Source organism: Siphateles boraxobius, unplaced genomic scaffold (assembly GCF_051911475.1).
Source record: "Siphateles boraxobius isolate OS27281-9 unplaced genomic scaffold, OSU_SipBor_1 25, whole genome shotgun sequence".
NCBI lineage: Eukaryota > Metazoa > Chordata > Actinopteri > Cypriniformes > Leuciscidae > Siphateles > Siphateles boraxobius.
The window spans coordinates 3784658-3805718 of record NW_027508866.1 but is presented as its reverse complement, the minus strand read 5'-3'; the positions used below and the strand labels follow the sequence as shown (position 1 = coordinate 3805718).

At 45.1% G+C, this 21061-nt stretch overlaps 1 protein-coding gene and 1 long non-coding RNA gene across 2 annotated transcripts in view; both read left to right on the top strand.

The window, feature by feature from the left end:
• Window positions 1-21061, top strand: part of LOC143749653 (ly6/PLAUR domain-containing protein 2-like) — a 549686-nt gene that overhangs the window by 113405 nt on the left and 415220 nt on the right. The window lies entirely within an intron of this gene.
• LOC143749490 (uncharacterized) lies at window positions 6797-8116 on the top strand. Its single transcript, XR_013207003.1, has 2 exons — window positions 6797-7078; window positions 7273-8116. It is a non-coding gene; the product is annotated as an uncharacterized LOC143749490 (long non-coding RNA).

Below are 21061 nucleotides of genomic sequence, written 5' to 3'. Positions count from 1 at the left end.
CTAAAATTATAAGATACTCCATTTAGAGCACAACCTGCAAGAATGTATGCTGGCCAGTGTGTGTGAGAGTGACTGAGTGTGAATGAAGTGAGAGATGGTGTGAAGAAACACTAAGGCAAATCAATTATTTTGCCAATACAGCTGTATTTAAAATTTAATATGTGGGCCTACAGGGCAAATTCTGCCCAATGAAAAATAATGACCATGGATGGATTGGGTTAAATTTCCTGGTTGGAACTATAGTAACAATATGAAAAAACAAAGAATGAAAAGAGAAAAATAAAAATTGAAAAAACTAGTGCCATAATTGCGCAGCGCATAACATATCTGACTTTCTTTGCAGCATAACACGTTTGACTTTCGTTTCAGCATATCAAGATGGAGCTGATCTTTGTCAAAAGTATGAAATATTGTCTTGTAACTTAAGTCTTGAAACAAAGTGGATTGAGTATTGTCCATGATGCCTAATAGATAATGTGCTGATAGTGGAACTCAAGACAAAGATATAACTGAGTTGAATTGACTAATTTTAAGAGTACATTGGAACTTTATTATGAGAAAAATGCAAAGATACTGCAATTATGATGATGAAAAGCCAAACTGTATGAAAAACAAAGGGGAATATATGAATTAAAGCACTGCTTTTAATGAAAGCAGAAAACCCTGAAAGGGGCCAGGACACCACTCAGCCCACATGACCTTTCTACAGGTAACATCGAGAAGGACAATGGGCAGATAATTGAAATTACAGGTTGTTGTCACTAACAAAAATAATTAAGCTTTAATTCACAGATAGCAGCAGCTCAATTCCAGGAAGGATTCTGGGACGAGTCTAACAAAAAAAGCCAGTGACTGTGCTTTGTAATTACAGAAGTGTAAGTGATCAACAGCTGACATGCTGACAATGAGAGAAAAGAGTCCATTGCAACAAATGACTCAAGAGTCACCCTGGTGAAAGATGTAAAGATGACAGGACTAACAGAGTGATCAAATCATGAATGAAAGAAAAGACAAACTTGACCAGAAACACAGGAATGAGACGAACTGTGCAAAGGAGATAATCAACAGAGATGAGAACAAGCTCAAACGACAGTCAACTTCAAATTTCCCTACAATTGAAACTTCAGCCCTTGAATAGATTCAGTAGCAACTTAATAATAACCCCACCAGAACAAAAAAATATTGAAGAGAAAAATATATTAAAGCAACATAGAAAAACAATGATAATGACAAATTAAGAAAAGACGCTAAAATAATGGTTGATTAATTTAATAAATTAACATAGTACAGTGGGAATTAAGACAATTCATGAAGGAAAAACAAGAACTAAAAAGCACTTTTAAAATAAATCTTAAAGGGTACTCAAATAAAACTTGTCAATACAAGGGTATACTTAATTAATTTAAGGCTACAGTTGAAATTAAAGCAAGTATTAATACTGGGTATTAACAAATATTCAATGTCAAATTTAATTTATAAGATTTGATTCAATATGCTATTGATTAATTAAAAATATGTCAAATAGTGCTTGATAGAAAGTATAGAAAGTTTATAGACTTAGAGGAAGTTATTGAAATCCAGTAACAAACAAGCCCAATGAACAATCTAAATGGCACCTGAGGGGGGTCAAAAAATAAATATTTGGCATTTCACATGAAGTGCAGTGAAGTGAAGTGCACATTGGTTCAGTGATTATTGAACCAATAATACTTTTGAATATTCTCAATCCAAATGCGCAATGGTTTTAAACCAGTGCGCAATGGGGGGAGTAAGGTAAGGAAATTCAAATTAAAATAAGGTAAGGAAATTCAAATTCAAATTAAGGCAAAATTAATTAAGAATAAGGAAATTAAAATGTAATATAAAGTCAAAATTAAAGCCATTTTAAATTAAAAGGCATTTTTGCAAAGTTTTGTGAAATTTGTGGCAAAAATAAAGTTAATAAAAGAACAGCGACAAAAATAGGCCATATGTCAGTATCAGAAGGACTATTAAAACACTTGGTAATGGATTATGTGGACATGATATAGATGGGTAAAAGCAATAAAATCAACAGAACAGAGGAGGGGCAGGAACATAAATTAAATCTCTAACAGAAGTAATCCTTAGATTGGAAGTCTATCAGAAATAAGGTCAGATAAGGGGTCAACTAAACAGAAGTATTGAAGATTGAAAATAAGTTGCATACGAACATAAGTAAGTTTTAATAATAATTAAGATATAATGCTAATGGTTTAAATGGTTGATATAAACACTTTTAGATTGTTAGATATACAGAAAAAGAATTGTACATAAGGAATAGGGATATGTGCAAAAAGTTATTTTCTAGAGTTATTTTTCTAATTGTCTAATGGGTTTATTGAATGACTTTTACGAGATAAATGTAACATTGCTCTGAAGCTTTCTTAGTTAGAGTGATTACATTAGACATAATTCGTTTATTCATGATAGCTTATTTAGAAATTAGTAGAAACGAAGAAAATGTATTCAGTTTAGTCTTGAACTAAGGAGCTACAATGAGAATAGGAAGCAATACGCAAGATTAAAAGTCAAAATGGTAATTGTTTAAATTTGGTAATAAAATAGACAGTAATTGAAATGTATTGCAATTTATTAGATAAGTGTAAAGTGTTCTGTTCACTAAAAATGACTGACTAAAAATAGATTCTTTGAATTTAAGAATTGATATTCTTTCATAAAAAGCGATACAAATGATAGAGTTATGTTTACCCAGCCATATTTTGAATTAATAATCATATGGATCAAGTAAAACAAAAATGCATAATAAATCAATTAGACTACTATAATAAGCAGAGATTTATTATAATGATTTGTCTGCATTAGGAGAAAAACAATTATGTGAAAAAAGTATACTGCCTTATGTTTGAAGATCACTGTTGCACTTTTACTGAATAATATTGCGAAGTGAGGAACATTTAGCGATTACGATCATGTTAAAAAACCTTAATAGCAGAAGTTAAGGAAAACTTAATGTAAAGTCTGGAAAATTATGGAATAAATTATTACTCTCTAGAGACCCATTAGAGAGAAAATGGGTCTCTAATTATGAATTTCTCAATTAAATAGATGCAATATTAAAAGTGGGTTATTATTCTGTTGTGTACTTTGTATATTAAGATCACTAGTTAAAATCACGGTTAAACAAATGGAAGTGGAAAGAAGATAATGAAAACTAATTTAAGAGGGCAACCAAATTGATATTTACAAACCCTGGATGTTGATTAAATGAGGAATTGAGGATGAAGAAGATGATTGATGAGCCAGACCCTAGAGGATATCTACACCGCAAGAAAACTTTCAATAGTATAAGAGACTTTTTATGTTTTATATACTCTACAATTGTGTCAATGACAGGCAATGCTGAACCAAATGTATACACACACTTATAACACTGTCTTATTCTTTGGTTTAATTTTTGATTAGGGAGAAATCGAGTCTTTTACTCTTTACATTGAAAGAAAAAGAAAAAACAACTGAAAGAAAATGGAAAGAGATGTTTGGCTCGAATGCTCCTCCGGAGTGTGGTGGCTTAATTCAGTAATTGGAAAGGAGAATGGGTGACTCAATTGAGTCACTAGGTAGTATAACTGAGGGGCTGGATTTTGAAACTACACTCTGGAAAAGGCTAGTGAAAGTGGGGCTTAAGTAAGCCCCAGAGAGGGGAATGTTGAAGATTTCATTAGTTAGAAAATAAGTAATTTAGCTATATATTTATACACAATTATTTCCTCTCTGTGTGACTTTGGATTTCCTTCACTTACTGTGAGACTTTGAATTACCCCTGTGAGTGATTTTTGAGAGGCCTGGAATGTTACTTGCTGCAGAAAATTATATTCTAAGAAGTCACGTGGGAAAGGACCTTCACCACAAATAATCTATAGATTTGTGACCATCTTGGTCGAAAGGCTTGGTATATAAGGGAAAATGAGACAAGACCTCGGGAGCGTATCTTCTACAGAGGACGTTAGGCTTTATTTGTTGGAAAATAAAGTCTGTTATTTCTGAAATCCACGATCTCTGAAGTTATTTCTACAAAGACTGAAAACCACTTCAAGAGCTGGGTCAGTTTGGCTGTGAGAAGAGCAGGCATGATGGTATTGAAGGCCGAACTGAAGTCCACAAAGAGGATCCTTGCATAAGTTCCTGGTCTGTCGAGATGTTGCAGGATATAATGCAGTCCCATGTTGACTGCATCATCCACAGTGGGAGTGCAGGAGGTGATGGTGAATGTGTGAAGTGCAGGTCAGAGCCGGTGTGTGGTGTGAATGAGGGCTTTTCAAACCTGCAATAAAATGAGTTTAAATCATCAGCCAGGTGTTGATTATCCACAGATCGGGGGGATGGTGACTTGTAGTTGGTGATGTTCCTCAGGCCATTCCAGACTGATGATGGGTCATTGGATGAAAACTGTTTTTTTCAGTTTTTCAGAGTAGTTCCTTTTAGCAACTCTGATCTCCTTTGTCAATCTGTTTATGGCCTGGTTATACAATATTTTATCCCCACTTCTGTAAGCATCCTCTTTGGCATGACGAAGGTGTTTGAGTTTCCCAGTAAACCATGGTTTATCATTAGTGAATGATAAGAATGTCCTGGTAGGAATGCATGTATCCTCACAGAAACTTATATATAATGTTACAGTATCTGTGAGCTCATCCAGATCGGTGGTAGCAGCTTCAAAAACAGTCCAATCAGTGCAATCGAAGCAGGCCTGTAGATCCTGCTCTGCTTCATTAGTCCATCTTTTTACAGTCCTTATTACAGGTTTAGCTGATTTCAGTTTCTGCTTGTAGGTCGGTATAAGATGAACCAAATAGTGATCAGATAGCCCCAAAGCTGCCCGTGGGACGGAGTGATACGCATTCTTTATTGTGGTGTAACAGTGGTCCAGTATATTACTGTCTTTTGTGGGACATGTAACGTGCTGTCTGTATTTTGGTAGTTCACGGGAAAGATTTGCTTTGTTAAAATCCCCAAGAATGATTAGAAGAGAGTCTGGGTGCATTTGTTCCGTTTCAGCTGTTTGTTCAGCCTGCTGTTGTAGCGCCGCGCTCACGCACGCGTCTGGAGGGATGTACACATTAACGAGAATGAAAGAGGAAAACTCCTGTGGCGAGTAGAAAGGTTTGCAATTAATGAAATGGGTCTCTAAGTTAGGAGAGCATATCTTGTTCAATGTTGTTATATCTGAACACCAATTTTTGTTAATGTAGAAACACAATCCACCTCCTCTCGTTTTCCCCGTTAGCTCCGCAATGCGATCCGCTCGGACCAGCTGGATGCCCGGCAGATGTACGTATTGCGTTGTCCGGTATGGCTTCACTCAGCCAGGTTTCAGTGAAGCACAGAGCAGCAGAGTTAGAAAAATCCTTGTTAATGCGGGTGAGGAGAAGTAGTTTGTCCATTTTGTTAGGAAGGGATCGGAGGTTCTCTGTAGCCCAGGTCAGGCGCTTCTGCCGCTGTTTCTGATTCAAAAGTGTCTTGACCTGGGGAATGCGGCACCTGTAGCCCATTTCCTGCACACGCCTGTGCACGGTGGCTCTGGATGTTTCTACTCCAGACTCAGTCCACTGCTTCCGCAGGTCCCCCAAGGTCTGGAATCGGTCCTTCTCCACAATCTTCCTCAGGGTCCGGTCACCTCTTCTCGTTGTGCAGCGTTTTTTTGCCACACTTTTTCCTTCCCACAGACTTCCCACTGAGGTGCCTTGATACAGCACTCTGGGAACAGCCTATTTGTTCAGAAATTTCTTTCTGTCTTACCCTCTTGCTTGAGGGTGTCAATGATGTCCTTCTGGACAGCAGTCAGGTCGGCAGTCTTACCCATGATTGCGGTTTTGAGTAATGAAACAGGCTGGGAGTTTTTAAAAGCCTCAGGAATCTTTTGCAGGTGTTTAGAGTTAATTAGTTGATCCAGATGATTAGGTTAATAGCTCGTTTAGAGACCCTTTTCATGATATGCTAATTTTTTGAGACAGGAATTTTGGGTTTTCATGAGCTGTATGCCAAAATCATCAGTATTAAAACAATAAAAGACCTGAAATATTTCAGTTGGTGTGCAATGAATCTAAAATATATGACAGTTTAATTTTTATCATTACATTATGGAAAATAATGAACTTTATCACAATATGCTAATTTTTTGAGAAGGACCTATATATGTTTTATTTAAATTACTTTAATTATAATGAGTTTGCACTGAACAGTTCAGTTGCATTTTCGGAATTCTGAGTGGCAGTTGGGAGTTCAGAGTTGCCATGACGACTGTGGCGCATCCTCAAAAAACACAGAGAGGACCACTGAAATTACACACAGTCATCTCATTTATTACTAAAGGTTTGTAAAAATGATAAAATTTCAGAAAAAGAACTTATTCAGATGCGTCTACTATTTTAGTTCAATTGGGTGTTCGTTTCATTAATTTTGGTATAGTTATATTATAAAGTCTGTTAGTGTATCATCTACCGTGTGAAACAACAGTAAGAGAGTCTGAAATAGTATATTATTATTATAATTATATTTGTTTGATTGTGTGTATATTTGTTTATTTATTTATTGAGAGTTAAGAAAAGGTATTTTCAAAACTATTATTAAATAAAAAAAACAACACCGAGAGGACCACTGGAATAACACACAGTTTTGTCTCTCTCACTCTCATTTATTACTAAAGGGAGTACTACATATCCCATACCTGAATGTGACAACAAACCCCCAAAATGGTAAATGAAAATCCCATGTCAGCCAAGAGGCCAACTGATTCTTCCATTTGTTGCGAAAACACTTGAACGAGTTGTTTTCAACCAGATCTCCTCCTTTCTTACACAGAACAACCTCTTGGACAACAATCAGTCTGGTTTCAAAAGCGGACACTCAACTGAGGCTGCCCTGCTCTCAGTAATTGAAGCTCTGAGACTGGCAAGAGCAGCTTCCAAATCCTCAGTCCTCATCCTGCTGGATCTGTCAGCTGCTTTTGACACAGTTAACCACCAGATCCTCCTGTCAATCCTAAAGATGAAGGGCATCTCAGGAACTGCACTCCAATGGTTCGAGTCTTACCTCTCAGGTAGGTCCTTTAGGGTGTCGTGGAGCGGTGTGGCATCTAAGACCCAACATCTAGCTACTGGGGTGCCTCAGGGCTCAGTGCTTGGACCACTCCTCTTCTCCATCTACATGACATCACTAGGATCTGTGATTCAGAAACATGGCTTTTCCTATCATTGCTACGCTGATGACACGCAACTCTACCTCTCATTCCAGCCTGACGATCCGACGGTAGCTGCTCGTATCTCAGCCTGCCTGACAGACATTTCTGGCTGGATGAAGGACCACCACCTTCAACTAAACCTTGCGAAGACAGAGCTACTTGTGGTCCCGGCCAACCCAACACTTCATCACAACTTCTCCATTCAGCTAGGCTCGTCATCCATAACTCCATCAAGGTCAGCAAGGAACCTTGGGGTTGTAATTGATGATCAGTTGAAATTCACAGACCACATTGCTAGAACTGCCCGGTCCTGCAGATTTGCCTTGCACAACATTAGGAGGATCAGGCCCTTCCTTACAGAGCATGCTACACAACTCCTTGTCCAAGCACTTGTTTTATCCAGACTGGACTATTGTAATGCTCTCCTGGCTGGTCTTCCAGCTTGCTCTGTCAAACCTCTACAATTGATCAAGAATGCAACAGCCAGAGTAGTCTTTAATGAGCCAAAGAGAGCACACCTCACTCCTCTCCTCACAAAATTGCACTGGTTGCCAGTTGCCGCTCGCATTAAATTCAAGGCACTGACGTTTGCCTACAGAACAACCACTGGCACTGCTCCCTCTTACCTAAACTCATTACTTCGGACTTATGTGCCATCCAGAAACTTGCGCTCTGCTAGCGAATGTCGTCTTGTGGTACCATCTCAAAGAGGCACAAAATCTCTTTATCGGACCTTTACCATGACTTTTCCCTGTTGGTGGAATGATCTGCCTAACTCAACCAGAGTTTCTGAGTCAGTAGCCACTTTCAAGAAATTGCTGAAGACTTATCTTTTTCGGCAGCACTTGATTCAGTAATACTAACACTTTCTCTCTCTCTCTTTCTCTTCTCTCTTCTCTTCTATTCTATTTTTAAAAAAAACTGCACTAAAATTAAACTGAGAGGGGTTATAGCACTTACGTGTTGTTGCCCTACTGTTAGTTTAACTGCTTCTATTGTTCTCATTTGTAAGTCGCTTTGGATAAAAAAGTCTGCTAAATGAATAAATGTAAAATGTAAACGTTGTCTTTGTCAGACAGACACAAAGGAACCCTTCCAATCACCACCTACCCATCATGTTTCTCAATATGATGGCTATAAAATGATTGCCACCAACATTCCACTCTTTCACAAGATGAACAAAATGCAAATGACCCTGGACCTGGAACGACTGGATGAAGGTGGTGATATAGAAGCTACTTTGAGAAGGAACCAAGCGAAGTATCACTACAATTGTCGACTTTGGTTCAACAACACAAAGTTACTTCGTGCCCAGAAGCAACAATCCGATGCTCAGTGTAGTGAGACAGATGAAGGCAAAACAAAGCGTTGCAGAATCATGATGCAGAAAGTCTAGATGATCAGGTTTGCTTTCTTTGTAATAACATATCTCCTGAATCTGACCTACATCAGGTAATGACAATGCATCTGAATGACAGACTACATGAATGTGCACAAACACTGAATGATGGTAAATTATTGTCTCAACTAAGTGGTGCTGATGCCATTGCACAGGAGCTGAAATACCATCATTTATGTCTCATTCATCTTTACAACAGAGAGAAGCGTCTCGGTTACATATGGTAACCCTCGTTCCCTGAGGGAGGGAAGGGAGACGTAGGTCATGACTGACCAATAGGAATCTCGCTAGAGAGGCCAATCTACTTCGCGTGAAACTAAAACAAGCCAATACACATTGGCGTGCAATCATTTGCAACAGCTGTGCAGCCTCGCAGCGCGGGTACTTAATAAGCAGCTGGTGCGATTGCACACTAGTTTTTTGCTGAGGAGCCAAGCCTGAGAAAGCTGGCTGCCCCGGCGGGCGGCAGCAGATGTGGCGACGGGACCTACGTCTCCGTTCCCTCCCTCAGGGAACGAGGGTTACCATATGTAACCGAGACGTTCCCTATCGGTCAGTCACTACAACGTAGGTCATGACTGACCAATAGGAATCCCTACCAAAGCGCCACAGCTGCTGCACCCCATCCAGCGCCCCTGTGCGAGCCTCTACACCTTCTTGCCTGGAAGGACGATAGGAGGAGGCTTACACAGAGTGAGTCTGACACTGTTGTTCCGTGATAACCCATACAGTGAGATATTGGATAACACTGGGAAGCGTGCCCTTCTGGTTAGGAAGGAACGTTGCGGAAGCCACTTCTTCAAAGAGTTATGTGCAAATACATATGGACTAGCCCGAAGGCTGTTCTGCATATGAATAATGGGTGAGTTAGCCCAAGGGAAAGGCACGGGCTTCCGATAGGAGCGGCCGTGGATAATATACACATATGGGATCCCCGTAGGGTCACACATATGGAACCCAGCCCAGATCCGGTTCTCAAGGATTCAGCGGATAAGGGCCTGGCGCCGGACGCTCCGCCAAGTCCGGGCCGAGGGGTTTGGAGGACTCGACAGGTTTTACTCTGGAGCAATAAGGGTGCACAGTAGGGTGCAGCAAGCCGACAGAGCCAGACCTCTCAGTGCTTCTACCCGTCTAGGGTGAGAACACGGGAGGAGACCGGCTCTACACGTAGGCTATAGTATCTAGCGAACGTTTTAGGTGTTGCCCAGCCCGCAGCTCTACAGATATCTGTTAGCGAGGAGCCACGTGCCAGCGCCCAGGAGGATGCAACGCCTCTCGTGGAGTGTGCATGCAACCTGAGCGGGCAGGGCACGCCTTGTGCTTGGTAAGACAAGGCGATGGCAGCCACTATCCAGTGGGCCATCCTCTGCTTGGAGACAGCCTTTCCCTTCTGCTGGCCTCCGTAAAAGACAAAGAGCTGGTCTGAGGTCCTGACGCTTTGAGTTCTGTCCACGAAAATGTGTGCAGGTCTCCTACCCTCTTGACAGAAGCCAGTGCAACCAGCAGCAAAGTCTTCATGGAAAGAAGCTTTAAGTCTACTGACTGCAGAGGCTCAAAGGGAACATCCTGAAGTGCTCGAAGCACCAGGGAAAGATCCCAAGAGGGTATGGAGGGGGGTCGAGGAGGATTTAATCGTCTCGCCCCCCTAAGAAACCTGACGACCAGGTCGTGCTTTCCAACTGTTTTGCCATCTACGTGGTCGTGATAAGCTGAAATAGCGGCAGCATGTACTTTGAGGGTGGAGGGAGACAGTCTACGCTCCAACCCCTGCTGCAAGAAGGAAAGCACAGACCCTATCGAACATCTTCGGGGGTCTTCTCGGCGAGAAGAACACCACTCGATGAACAGGTTCCACTTCAGGGCGTAAACACGTCTCGTGGACGGCGCCCGTGCTGAAGTGATGGTGTTAAGTACCTCAGGGGGTAAGTCACCTAAACCCTCCGCGTCCCGTCTTGGGACCAGACATGGAGTTTCCAGAGGTCTGGACACGGGTGCCATAGGGTGCCCCGTCTCTGAGTCAGAAGATCCTTCCTCAGAGGAATGGGCCAGGAAGGGACTGTCACAAAGAGCATGAGTTCTGGGAACCAAGTCCGGGTGGGCCAATAGGGAGCCACCAGAAGGACCTTCTCCTTGTCCTCCCTGACTTTGCACAGTGTCTGCGCAAGTAGGCTCACTGGTGGAAACGCATATTTGCGAAGGCCCCGGGGCCAGCTGTGTGCCAGTGCGTTCGTGCCGAGTGTTCCCTCGGTCAGGGAGTAAAACAGCTGGCAGTGGGAGGTCTCTGAGGAGGCAAACAGGTCTACCTGAGCCTCCCCAAACTCTCTCCAGATCAGCTGAACCGCCTGGGGGTGGAGTCGCCATTCCCCCGGGCCAGTAGATCTCGTGATAGCTCGTCGGCCACACGGTTGAGCAAGCCGGGGACATACATGGCTCGAAGCGACCTCAGATGCTTCTGACTCCAGAGGAGGAGATGGCGGGCGAGTTGCGACATGCGACGGGAGCGTTGACCACCTTGTCGGTTGATGTACGCAACGGTCGCAGTGTTGTCCGTACGGACCAGAACATCCCTGCCCTGCAGCAGCCTTTTCAAGCGGCTCAGAGCGAGATGTACTGCTAGCAACTCGAGGCAATTGATGTGCCAATGCAGCTGGGGGTCCGTCCATACCCCTGACACTGCATGCCCGTTGTAGGTGGCACCCCAGCCGGTGGCAGAGGCATCTGTGAATACCACAGCATGCCTGGACACCTGTTCCAAGGGGACTCCTGCCCGCAGGAACAAGGGGTCTGACCACGGGCTGAAGGTCTGGCGGCCCGCCGGTGTGATTGCCACCCGGTGAGTGCTGTGATGCCACGCCCATCTCGGGACTCGGCCGTGAAGCCAGTGCTGAAGCAGTCTCATATGAAGCAGGCCGAGCGGGGTTTCCGCTGATGCTGCTGCCATATGCCCCAGGAGCCTCTGAAAGAGTTTCAGTGGGACCGCTGTCCTGCCCTTGAACGTGTTCAAGCAGTTCAGCACCGACTGAGCACGCTGCTCTGTGAGGCGCGCTGTCTGAGCGACCGAATCCAACTCCATACCAAGAAAAGAGATCCTCTGCACAGGGGAGAGTTTGCTCTTTTCCCAGTTGACCTGAAGACCCAACTAGCTGAGGTGCCTGAGCACTAGGTCCCTGTGTTTGCATAGCTGATCTCGAGAGTGTGCTAGTATGAGCCAGTCGTCGAGATAGTTGAGGATGCGAACGCCCTGTTCTCTCATGGGAACAAGAGCCCCCTCCGTGACTTTCGTGAAGACACAGGGGGACAGGGACAGCCCGAAGGGTAGGACTTTGTACTGATATGCTCGACCCTCGAACGCAAAGCACAGGAACGGCCTGTGTCGAGGAAGAATCGAGACATGAAAGTACACGTCCTTCAGGTCGATCGCTGCAAACCAATCTCGGGGACGGATGCATTCGAAAATGCGTCTCTGCGTGAGCATTTTGAACGGTAGCTTGTGGAGGCTCCGGTTCAAAACTCGCGGATCCAAGATCGGTCGTAACCCACCACCTTTCTTGGGTACAATGAAGTAGGGACTGTAGTGCCCTGACCTCATATCGGCTAGAGGGACCGGCTCTATCGCATCCTTCGCCAGTAGGACTGCGATCTCCGCACGCAAGACATGGGCATCGGCTGCTCTCACTGTAGTGGAGTGGGTGGCCCGAAACTTGGGGGGACGCCGGGCGAACTGAATCGCATAGCCGAGCCTGATGGTTCGAATGAGCCAGCGAGACAGACTGGGGAGCTCTAACCAGGCTCGCAGAGACCGTACAAGCGGGACCAAAGGGACCGTAGGCGTACCAGGAGTGGGGCAGCGAAGTGGAACACAGGGACGCGGCTCGGGAGGCTCTCTCTGGGAGGCGGCCCGTAGCGGGGTCTGAGTGTGCTGTGCAGCACTTACCTGGTTCCACGGGGCAGGGGGTGTGGGAGGCGGCTCGGTGGCGTTCTCGGACCGTACACAGCTGCCGGCTGGCGATAGAAGAGGCGGATGAGAGTGGTGAGGATTCCGTTCCCCCACTGCTCTCCGGGCCCTCTTTGGACCCAGAGATGATAGAAACTGCTCTTTTATTGAAAATTTGGGTACCGCTGGTTTTAAGGCCACCGGCGGAACACAAACAAAACGAAACAAATGATTTTCCACCCGGCCTCTTCCGGGGGAGGGAGCGATGCAGTCATCGTCTCCTGGAGAGCAGTCCCTTCCACCTCTGGGTCGCCCGTCCTAGGGCCGCTTACCCTTGGCTTTGCTGCCCCTCTTGGCGGGGGCCTGGACGGGCGGGGCGCCCTGATTGCGACTGGCTCCACGGCGCCGCTTAGATGGAGGCTGCTGCTGCGGCGCGGGAGCAGGGGCAGAAGCAGGCGGACGCCCACGGCGACAAGCAGACCGAGGAGCCGCGGGCGGTGGGGTGGAGGCAGCAGCTGACCGCCGCGGCAGGATGTGTCTAATGGCCTCAGTCTGCTTCTGTACAGCCGAGAACTGCTGGGCGAAGTTCTCGACCGCGTCGCCGAAGAAGCCGGTCTGGGACACGGGGGAGTTAAAGAACCTGATCTTGTCGGTCTCCCGCATGTCAGCCAGACACAGCCAGAGGTGGCGTTCCTGGACCACTAGTGTGGACATCGCACGACCCACTGACCGCGCAGTGACCGAGGTCAGTTGCGGCACAGTTGCTCTCCCATGCGGCACGGTCAGTTGCGGCACGAAGTTCTTGGAGAACTTGTGGATCATGACCACCCTCGTGCAGGTCCTTCAGTGCCTTGGCCTGATGAACCTGCAACAACGCCATGGCGTGCATGGCAGAGGCAGCTTCCCCACAGGCCTTGTAAGCCTTGCCGGTTAGGTCCAACGAGTACTTACAGGCCCGGGAAGGAAGACACGGTTCTCCACGCCAAGTGGAGTTAGGGCACAGCTGCATAGCAACGGCCCGCTCCACCGGCGGGATACGCGCGTATCCCTTAGCTGCCCCGCCATCAAGGGTGGTGAGGGAGGAGGAGCTACCGAGACAGTTTCTGGCAGTAAAAGGTGCAGTCCACGTCCCTGTGAGCTCCTCATGCACCTCCGGGAAGAAAGGCACTGGGGTGGGTTGCTGAGAACCAGCACGCACCACCCCGAGATACCAATCGTCCAACCTCGAGGGCTCGGGACACGGTGGAGGGTTCCACACGAGCCCGATCCTGTTGGCGGCCCGGGAAAGCATGGCCATCATCTCCGGGTCCGACTCGGGCACCGCTGGCTACCCCGAAGGAGGCAGCGGCTCCGAGCCGTCGTCCGCGGAGAGGTCTGACCCACCCTTCGATGCAGCGATCGACATCTGGTCGTCACAGGGAGCGCCGAACGAAACGACCGGTACACATCTCGGGGATGGTCCAGCACGCGCCGTTGGCAGCTCAATTGGTTGCAGAGCATGAGAGGGGTGAGGGTTCCTAGGGGGTTGGTTCCCCGAAGGAAGCGCGCTCACGGTAATCCTCAGGTCACCCGTGTCACCGCCCGAAGCAACCCGCGAAGGGGGGTTGGAACGAGGCGCCGGCACGGGGACTCCGCCCCTTTGCAGGAACAAGAGTCTCGACCGTAGCTCCGAGATGGTCATCTTCCCACAATGGGTAGATGACTCATCCACGAACGCTGCCTGTGCGTGTTCAAGGCCCAGACACACAAGGCAGCGATCGTGACCATCCCGCAACCCCAGGTAACGACCGCATCCAGAAACACACAGATAGAACGTCATCTTGAAAAAGACGCGAACTATCTGTGTAAGCTCTTTTAGGAACTACTCTCACTTGTGCTGAAACACACAGGGTAACAGTCACAGCGATCACAGATGGGAATGTGCACCCGTCTGTGCGCTGAATCTCTCGTTGGAGGTCTTACCAGCCGTTACAACAGCCTTTGAGCGCTCTGAGGCGCACCTTACCAGCTGTTATAACAGCTTTTGAGCGCTCGAAGCACACCTTACCAGCTGTTAGAACAGCTCTTTCTTTTTGCTCAGTTTAAAACAAAAAACAAGAAAAAGAAAGAGAGAGAGAGAGAGAGAGAGAGAGAGAGAGAGAGAGAGACTGCTCGCGCTGTCGTGTTGTCACGCCCGCACCGGGAAGGAGAGGTTCAGAGAGGCTCGTAAAAGTAGACTTCAACTGAAGCAGAGGCATCGAAGTGTTTGGCTCCGAAGCAAAAAGCTAGTGTGCAATCGCACCAGCTGTTTGTTAAGTACCCGCGCTGCGAGGCTGCACAGCTGTTGCAAATGATTGCACGCCAATGTGTATTGGCTTGTTTTAGTTTCATGCGAAGTAGATTGGCCTCTCTAGCGAGATTCCTATTAGTCAGTCATGACTTACATTGTAGTGACTGACCGATAGGGAACTCCATCTCAGATGGCTTGGAAAAGAGTCACAGAGTGAAACGGTTTAACCAGTCATCTTTCCAATGGCTCTTTCTGAACTGGTGACCTATATTGATGAAACCAGTCTCAATTCTGGTGGTCCTTTCGCCTCGCAGATATGTGCAACCTGTACCAGCAGCATCTAGATCAACTGGGTGTACGTTCCCCTATAGTTATTTCTGAGATCCCTCTGAGTTCCCCTATAGTTAACTCTGAGATCAACTCTGTTGGCTGAGATCCCTGAACTCACAGCTCACAGACAGGGCAGAGATGTGCTCCTGGCTTTCCAGAAAGATGTTGGCTTGGCTCTATTTCAAGCGTCTGAAGACTCAGAGGCACTTATCATGGCCAAGGCTGCAAAAATCCTGAGAAGGCATATTCTGGATCATCAGTCCAGATTTGATGGAACATTCCATAAGGGATGTATCAAAGAGGCCATCCCCCCATCTCTCCTGCAATTTGTTAGTATGGTAGAACATGGAGCCGATATCAAATCGCAGCTGAGATTTGGCACTTCACAGACTACCCAGGCTATTGAGCAACTGTTGCAGTACAACTGCTTCTCCCGGTACAAAGAGGGAGCAGCATCCCACAGACATTCCAAAGATAGAGAAACTCCATTCCCAGTATACATTGGTATGTCTGTGTTCGCCAAAACCAGGAAGAGAAGCCTGGTTGAAATGCTTCATGAAATTGGTATGAGTATCTCATATGACCGGGTGCTGGAAATATCAGCTCAACTGGGAGATGCCACAGTAAGCAAGTATGTTGAGGAGGGTGTGATCTGTCCTCCGGTGCTACGGAAAGGGCTGTTCACCACTGCTGTCATGGACAACATTGACCACAATCCTTCTGCAACAACTGTTACAACATCATTGCATGACACCAGTGTCTCTGTATTTCAGCATCCAACAAAGGACAGCAGTGGTGAGGAGCGTCGGCAGCTTAGGTTTGGTCCAGAAAGAGTCAAGTCTGTTCCAGAACTTCCTGACTCTTTCACCAACATCCACCCTGCTTTTTTCAAGAAAAAGAATCATTTACCACCAAATACCCCAATGCCAAACCCCGACACCAATGTTTTCAGGCCACAACTTGCCCTTGAGTATGAGTGGCTAGATAAAGTAACAGTTGTGGAAGAAATCGATGATGCAGTGAACCTTACATGGTCAGTACATCATGCTTCATTAAAGAGGAGCCCAGAATTTAATGTAAGCATCACATCATTGTTGCCACTCCTCAGAGACCAAGCCCACTCTGTTGTTACCGTCAAGCACGTGATGGAGAAAGTGCAGGATATAGTGGCATACCTTAACCCAGGTCAAGTACCCGTCATCACAGCTGACCAGCCAATATATGCCCTTGCAAAGCAAGTGCAGTGGCAGTGGCCAGAGCAATATGGAGAAGACAAGTATCTTGTTATGTTTGGGGGTCTACATATTGAAATGGCAGCACTCAAGTCCATTGGCACTCTTCTTCAGCGTAGTGGATGGACAGGTGCCTTAGTTGAAGCTGGAGTGGCTTCGTCTGACACTGCAGATTCATTTCTGTCAGTTGCCAGTGTCACCAGAACACGTCAAATGCATCAGGTAACAGCATGTAGTCTCTACAAGCTCTTGAAGGCAGCATACACTGATTACTGCCAAGAGAGGGCAGATAACAGTGAAGAAAGGTTGGGCTTTGAAGAGTGGTGTGAAAGACGCAAAGAAGAAAGTCCACAGTTTCAATACTGGCACTTGATTCTTTCCATGGAACTGGTGATCTTCTTGCTCATTAGGTCATTCTGTGAGGCTAATTTTAGTCTTTACTGTGAGGCACTGAGTGAGCTGATTCCTTACTTCTTTGCCAACAACAACACCAACTATGCTCGCTGGCTTCCCATCCACCTCAGGGACATATTATCTCTGGACAAAAAACACCCAGAACTGGCTCAGGAGTTTAGGCATGGCAACTTTGTTGTCCACAAAACCCGTCGCAATTTCTCTGCACTTGCCCTTGATCAAGCCCATGAGCAAGCAAATGCCATCATCAAGGCCGACGGTGGAGCTATTGGTCTCACAGAGAATCCATCTGGCCTTGGATGGTCCAGATGGATGGTCCAGATGGATGGTTGCTGGCCCTGAGGTGAGCCATCTGGTGTCACTATTTGAAACTGAAGTACAAACCAAAGCACAAGAGCAAACAGTGCATCATGAGCAAACTCCTCAAGCTCAAAAGACATTCCTGGAGAGGGTCAAGAAACTGTCTAAATGTCTGCAAGACCTAGGCAATTCATTTGAAGAAGAGAGTCGTGATCTGTATTCTATAGATAAAAGAGATATTGCGAATCCCAGCTCTGCTGAACTCCTACAGACACACCTTAAGAAGGGACAGACAAAAGCCCAGGACTTTGCACAAGGTCTGCAAGAGAACCCAACCACTTTCTATGATCCAATCAAGAGAAATAGAGTCGACTTCTTCAGCCAAGAAACCGCTGCTGTTGAGCATTCAAAGCAGAAGTTGGTGAAGGAGGATTGCCAACTATCCTCCAAACTCTGTATCTCCTGTCAGAGCAGAGAATGTGACCTGCAGGAGTTCTTCCAACATGAGAATCAGCCCTACCCCGCTGCACTGACTGATGGTGGAAAACTTTATGCTTGCCAGAAATCGTAGCTGGCCTCCATCCTTGAAACCTACATCACATCCTCAATAAAAGAACCAGACACTGAAGTCATCATCATAGATGGTTCAGCTTTGGTCCTTACACTACCACCAAAAAAATCGAAGACATTTGAGGACTATGCAGCACTGGATTTTCTACCCAGTATACATAATTATGCCATGAAGTACAAGAGCACACATATTGTGTTTGATGTGTACAATCCATCAAGCCTCAAAATGGACACAAGATCTAAAAGAGGCCAGGGAGGTCGACGCCAAGTGACGAACAAGAATAAAGTTCCATCAAATTGGCGCAATTTCCTGAGACATAATGATAACAAAACAGACCTCTTCCACTTTCTGGCTGACAAGATTGCTCAAATGACTGTGCCAAACATAGTTGTTGTAACCAAGGGACCTGATGTCTTGAGTACATCTGAAACCTGTCTCAATCATCTAGACCAGCGGTTTTCAATAAGTGAGGCGCACCTCCCCTGGGGGGCTCCAAAGAGCCACAGGGGAGGCGCGACACGCGTAGAAAAAAATAACTCTGTATGCAGCTCTATTAATATCGCAGGGCTTAAAGTATTCCGGCAACGCATGCGATACATGTTTGTATATGATTACACTCGTATTCCCGCAAATGCTTTTAAACCATTAATTCGCGACAAGACGAAAAGAGAACTCGCTGTCAGTGAATGTCCTCCTGACACTCACAAAGACACACACACACACACACACAGAAAGACGCGCGCCAGTATCGAGTTCTCTTTCACGCTTGAACGAACAATAACCCACACATTTATGCCAAAATATCCGTTTTGTCGAGTATCCTCACAAGAACAGTCTTAAATGGGTTAAATAAAATCTTAAATAGAAAAGAGTAGTGAGAGAATGAGCAGCGGCAAATCTTAAAGTGACAGCAGCACTCATTCTCTCTGTCCGTAAAGTTAACCAAAGAACAAAGAGAACAGAGAAAATTACTCACTGCTCTTGACTAAAGAAGGCTTGTAGCTTTAATAAGGATTCATCTATATTTCATTTATAATTTATGCAGTGCGAACTGTTTTATAACTTTATTCAATTTCTGTATATTTCATACCTGTTAGACAGGAAAGGTACAGGTAAATATGACATTTATTATGGGTTTAAGTGAGGATTGTTTTAAGTTAACAAATTAAAAGTTGTTTATATTTTTTGAAGCCTAATAAAAGTTAAAAATTTTGGGGATAATCATTTTCATGGAGACATCAGTAGCTATATTAATATCAGTGATACTGGCCTTTATTCATAAAAAGATGCCATAAAAAAAATCAGACTCAGGACTTTAGCCCGCGATATCGGTAATTGTGTGTAAAGCGTGTATTAGCTTTAAAATGCATCGTTTCCTTGTCCCAAGTCCACAAAAGTCAGCATTAAGGATGAGACAGGACCCATCAAAAAACGTAGGAAATATGATCCTGAGTAGTCGGGGTCCGAGGCTGCACCTCTGCCGCAGTGTGTGATCTGCAAGGAGGTGCTAGCAAATGATAGCATGAGACCAAACTTCGGTGTCACATTGAAACTAAGCACACAAATTTAGTGAACAAGCCAGTTAAGTTTTTTGAGAGGAAGCGTGATGATTTGCAGTCACAAAAAAGCATAATACAGTTGTTTGGCACTATTAACATGAAGGCGACAGAAGCATCTTATCGTGTCACGTATAGCGAAGGCAGGCAAACCCCATAACATCGGCGAAACATTGCTACTCATTGCATTACACATGTTAAGCATGTTTTGTTGACTTGTGGTTAGGCTTACTGATGTTCAGTAATTTTAAAAGTAGCCTCAATTAGGCCTGCATAAAGTTGGAAATGATTTGCTGTTGCAAAGAATAGTTTATGAATGCACTTTTAAAAAAGTTGTGGAAATAAAATGTCTTCAAAATGTCTTCCTGCCTGGAACACACAAAAGTTGGCATTTACTGCAGAGGCGTGTGTGGGTTAGGGCAGGCGGGCGGCATTTTCGGTAAGGGGGGGCTCGGCTGTCCTAACCCACTGTAAGGGGAGGCTCACATTCACCCAATTTGAAAACCCCTGATCTAGACAAATGTTTCCATGAGGAAGCTGATAGCCGCATCTTTGTACATTCAAAACATGCCACAGAGGAGGGCAGCAAATCCATAATGTCAAAGCCAATGACACTGATATTCTTGTTACAGCAATGAGCATCTTTCCATCCCTCCAGGATCTTGGTCTCCAGCGGCTGTGGGTTGCGTTTGGGCATGGTGTGAGCCTACGGTGGATTGCTGTTCATGACCTGTACCATGTTATTGGGCCGGTTAAGACCAAAGGCATTCTATTCTTTCACGCCTTTACTGGTTGTGATACAATATCAGCCTTTCGCAACAAAGGTAAAAAGACTGCCTGGCAAACCTGGGACATTTTCCCTGAGGCCTCTCTCATCTTCAGCAAACTAAGTCAATACCCTCCTGTTCTGACTGATAGTGAAATGGAGATCCTTGAGAAGTTTTTGGTCCTGCTGTATGATCGATCAAGCACAGCTGTTAGTGTAGATGAGGCTAGACTTGACATGTTTGCCCGAAAGCAGAGGCCATATGAAGCCATTCCTCCAACAAGAGCAGCTCTGCTTCAACACACTAAGCGTGCTGCATACCAGGCAAGCTGCATATGGAGTCAAGCAACTCAATGTCAGCCAGAAGCAGAGAGTCCTGCTGACTGGGGATGGAAAAAGCTTGGTGAACAATGGGGGGTCTTCTGGACAGCAAATGCACCAGTTGCACAAAGTTGTGAACAACTAGCCAAGTGTGGCTGCAAATCGGAGTGCCGTGGAAGATGCAAATGTTTTAGATTGGGTTTCACTTGCACAGTTTCACCTATATATATAAATAAATAAATAGAAAAAAAAATAGAACTTATGTTTTTTTTTCAATCCTTCCTTTTAACTCGGTCCCAACAGAGTACACTATTAAAACAACACCCACCTTGAAACATTAATCTTACATTTTTGCGATTGCCTTTTTCTAAAAGTGTGGCCGTTAGAGTATTTTTGCTAACATGCATTTGTGCATCAGTGTACATACTACCGAAATGGTGGCCATCTTGAAAATTGTCGTCATCCTGAATTTTTGAGTGGCACATACCTTTTTCCAAAAGAGTGTTCCTTGAAGAGCATTTCTGCCTAATTGTATGCTTGCATCACCATTTGAACAATTTAAATAATTAATATAACGGTGGCCATCTTTAAAAATGGCGACCATCTTGAATTTTTGAGGGACAAGCATCTTTTTCCATTAACATGTTCTTTAGAGAGTTTTTGTATCAAATTGTATTCCTGGATCACTGTTTGAATAATTGATATAATAAGCATTGATATAGCAATGTCTGCCATCTTGAAAATTGTCCG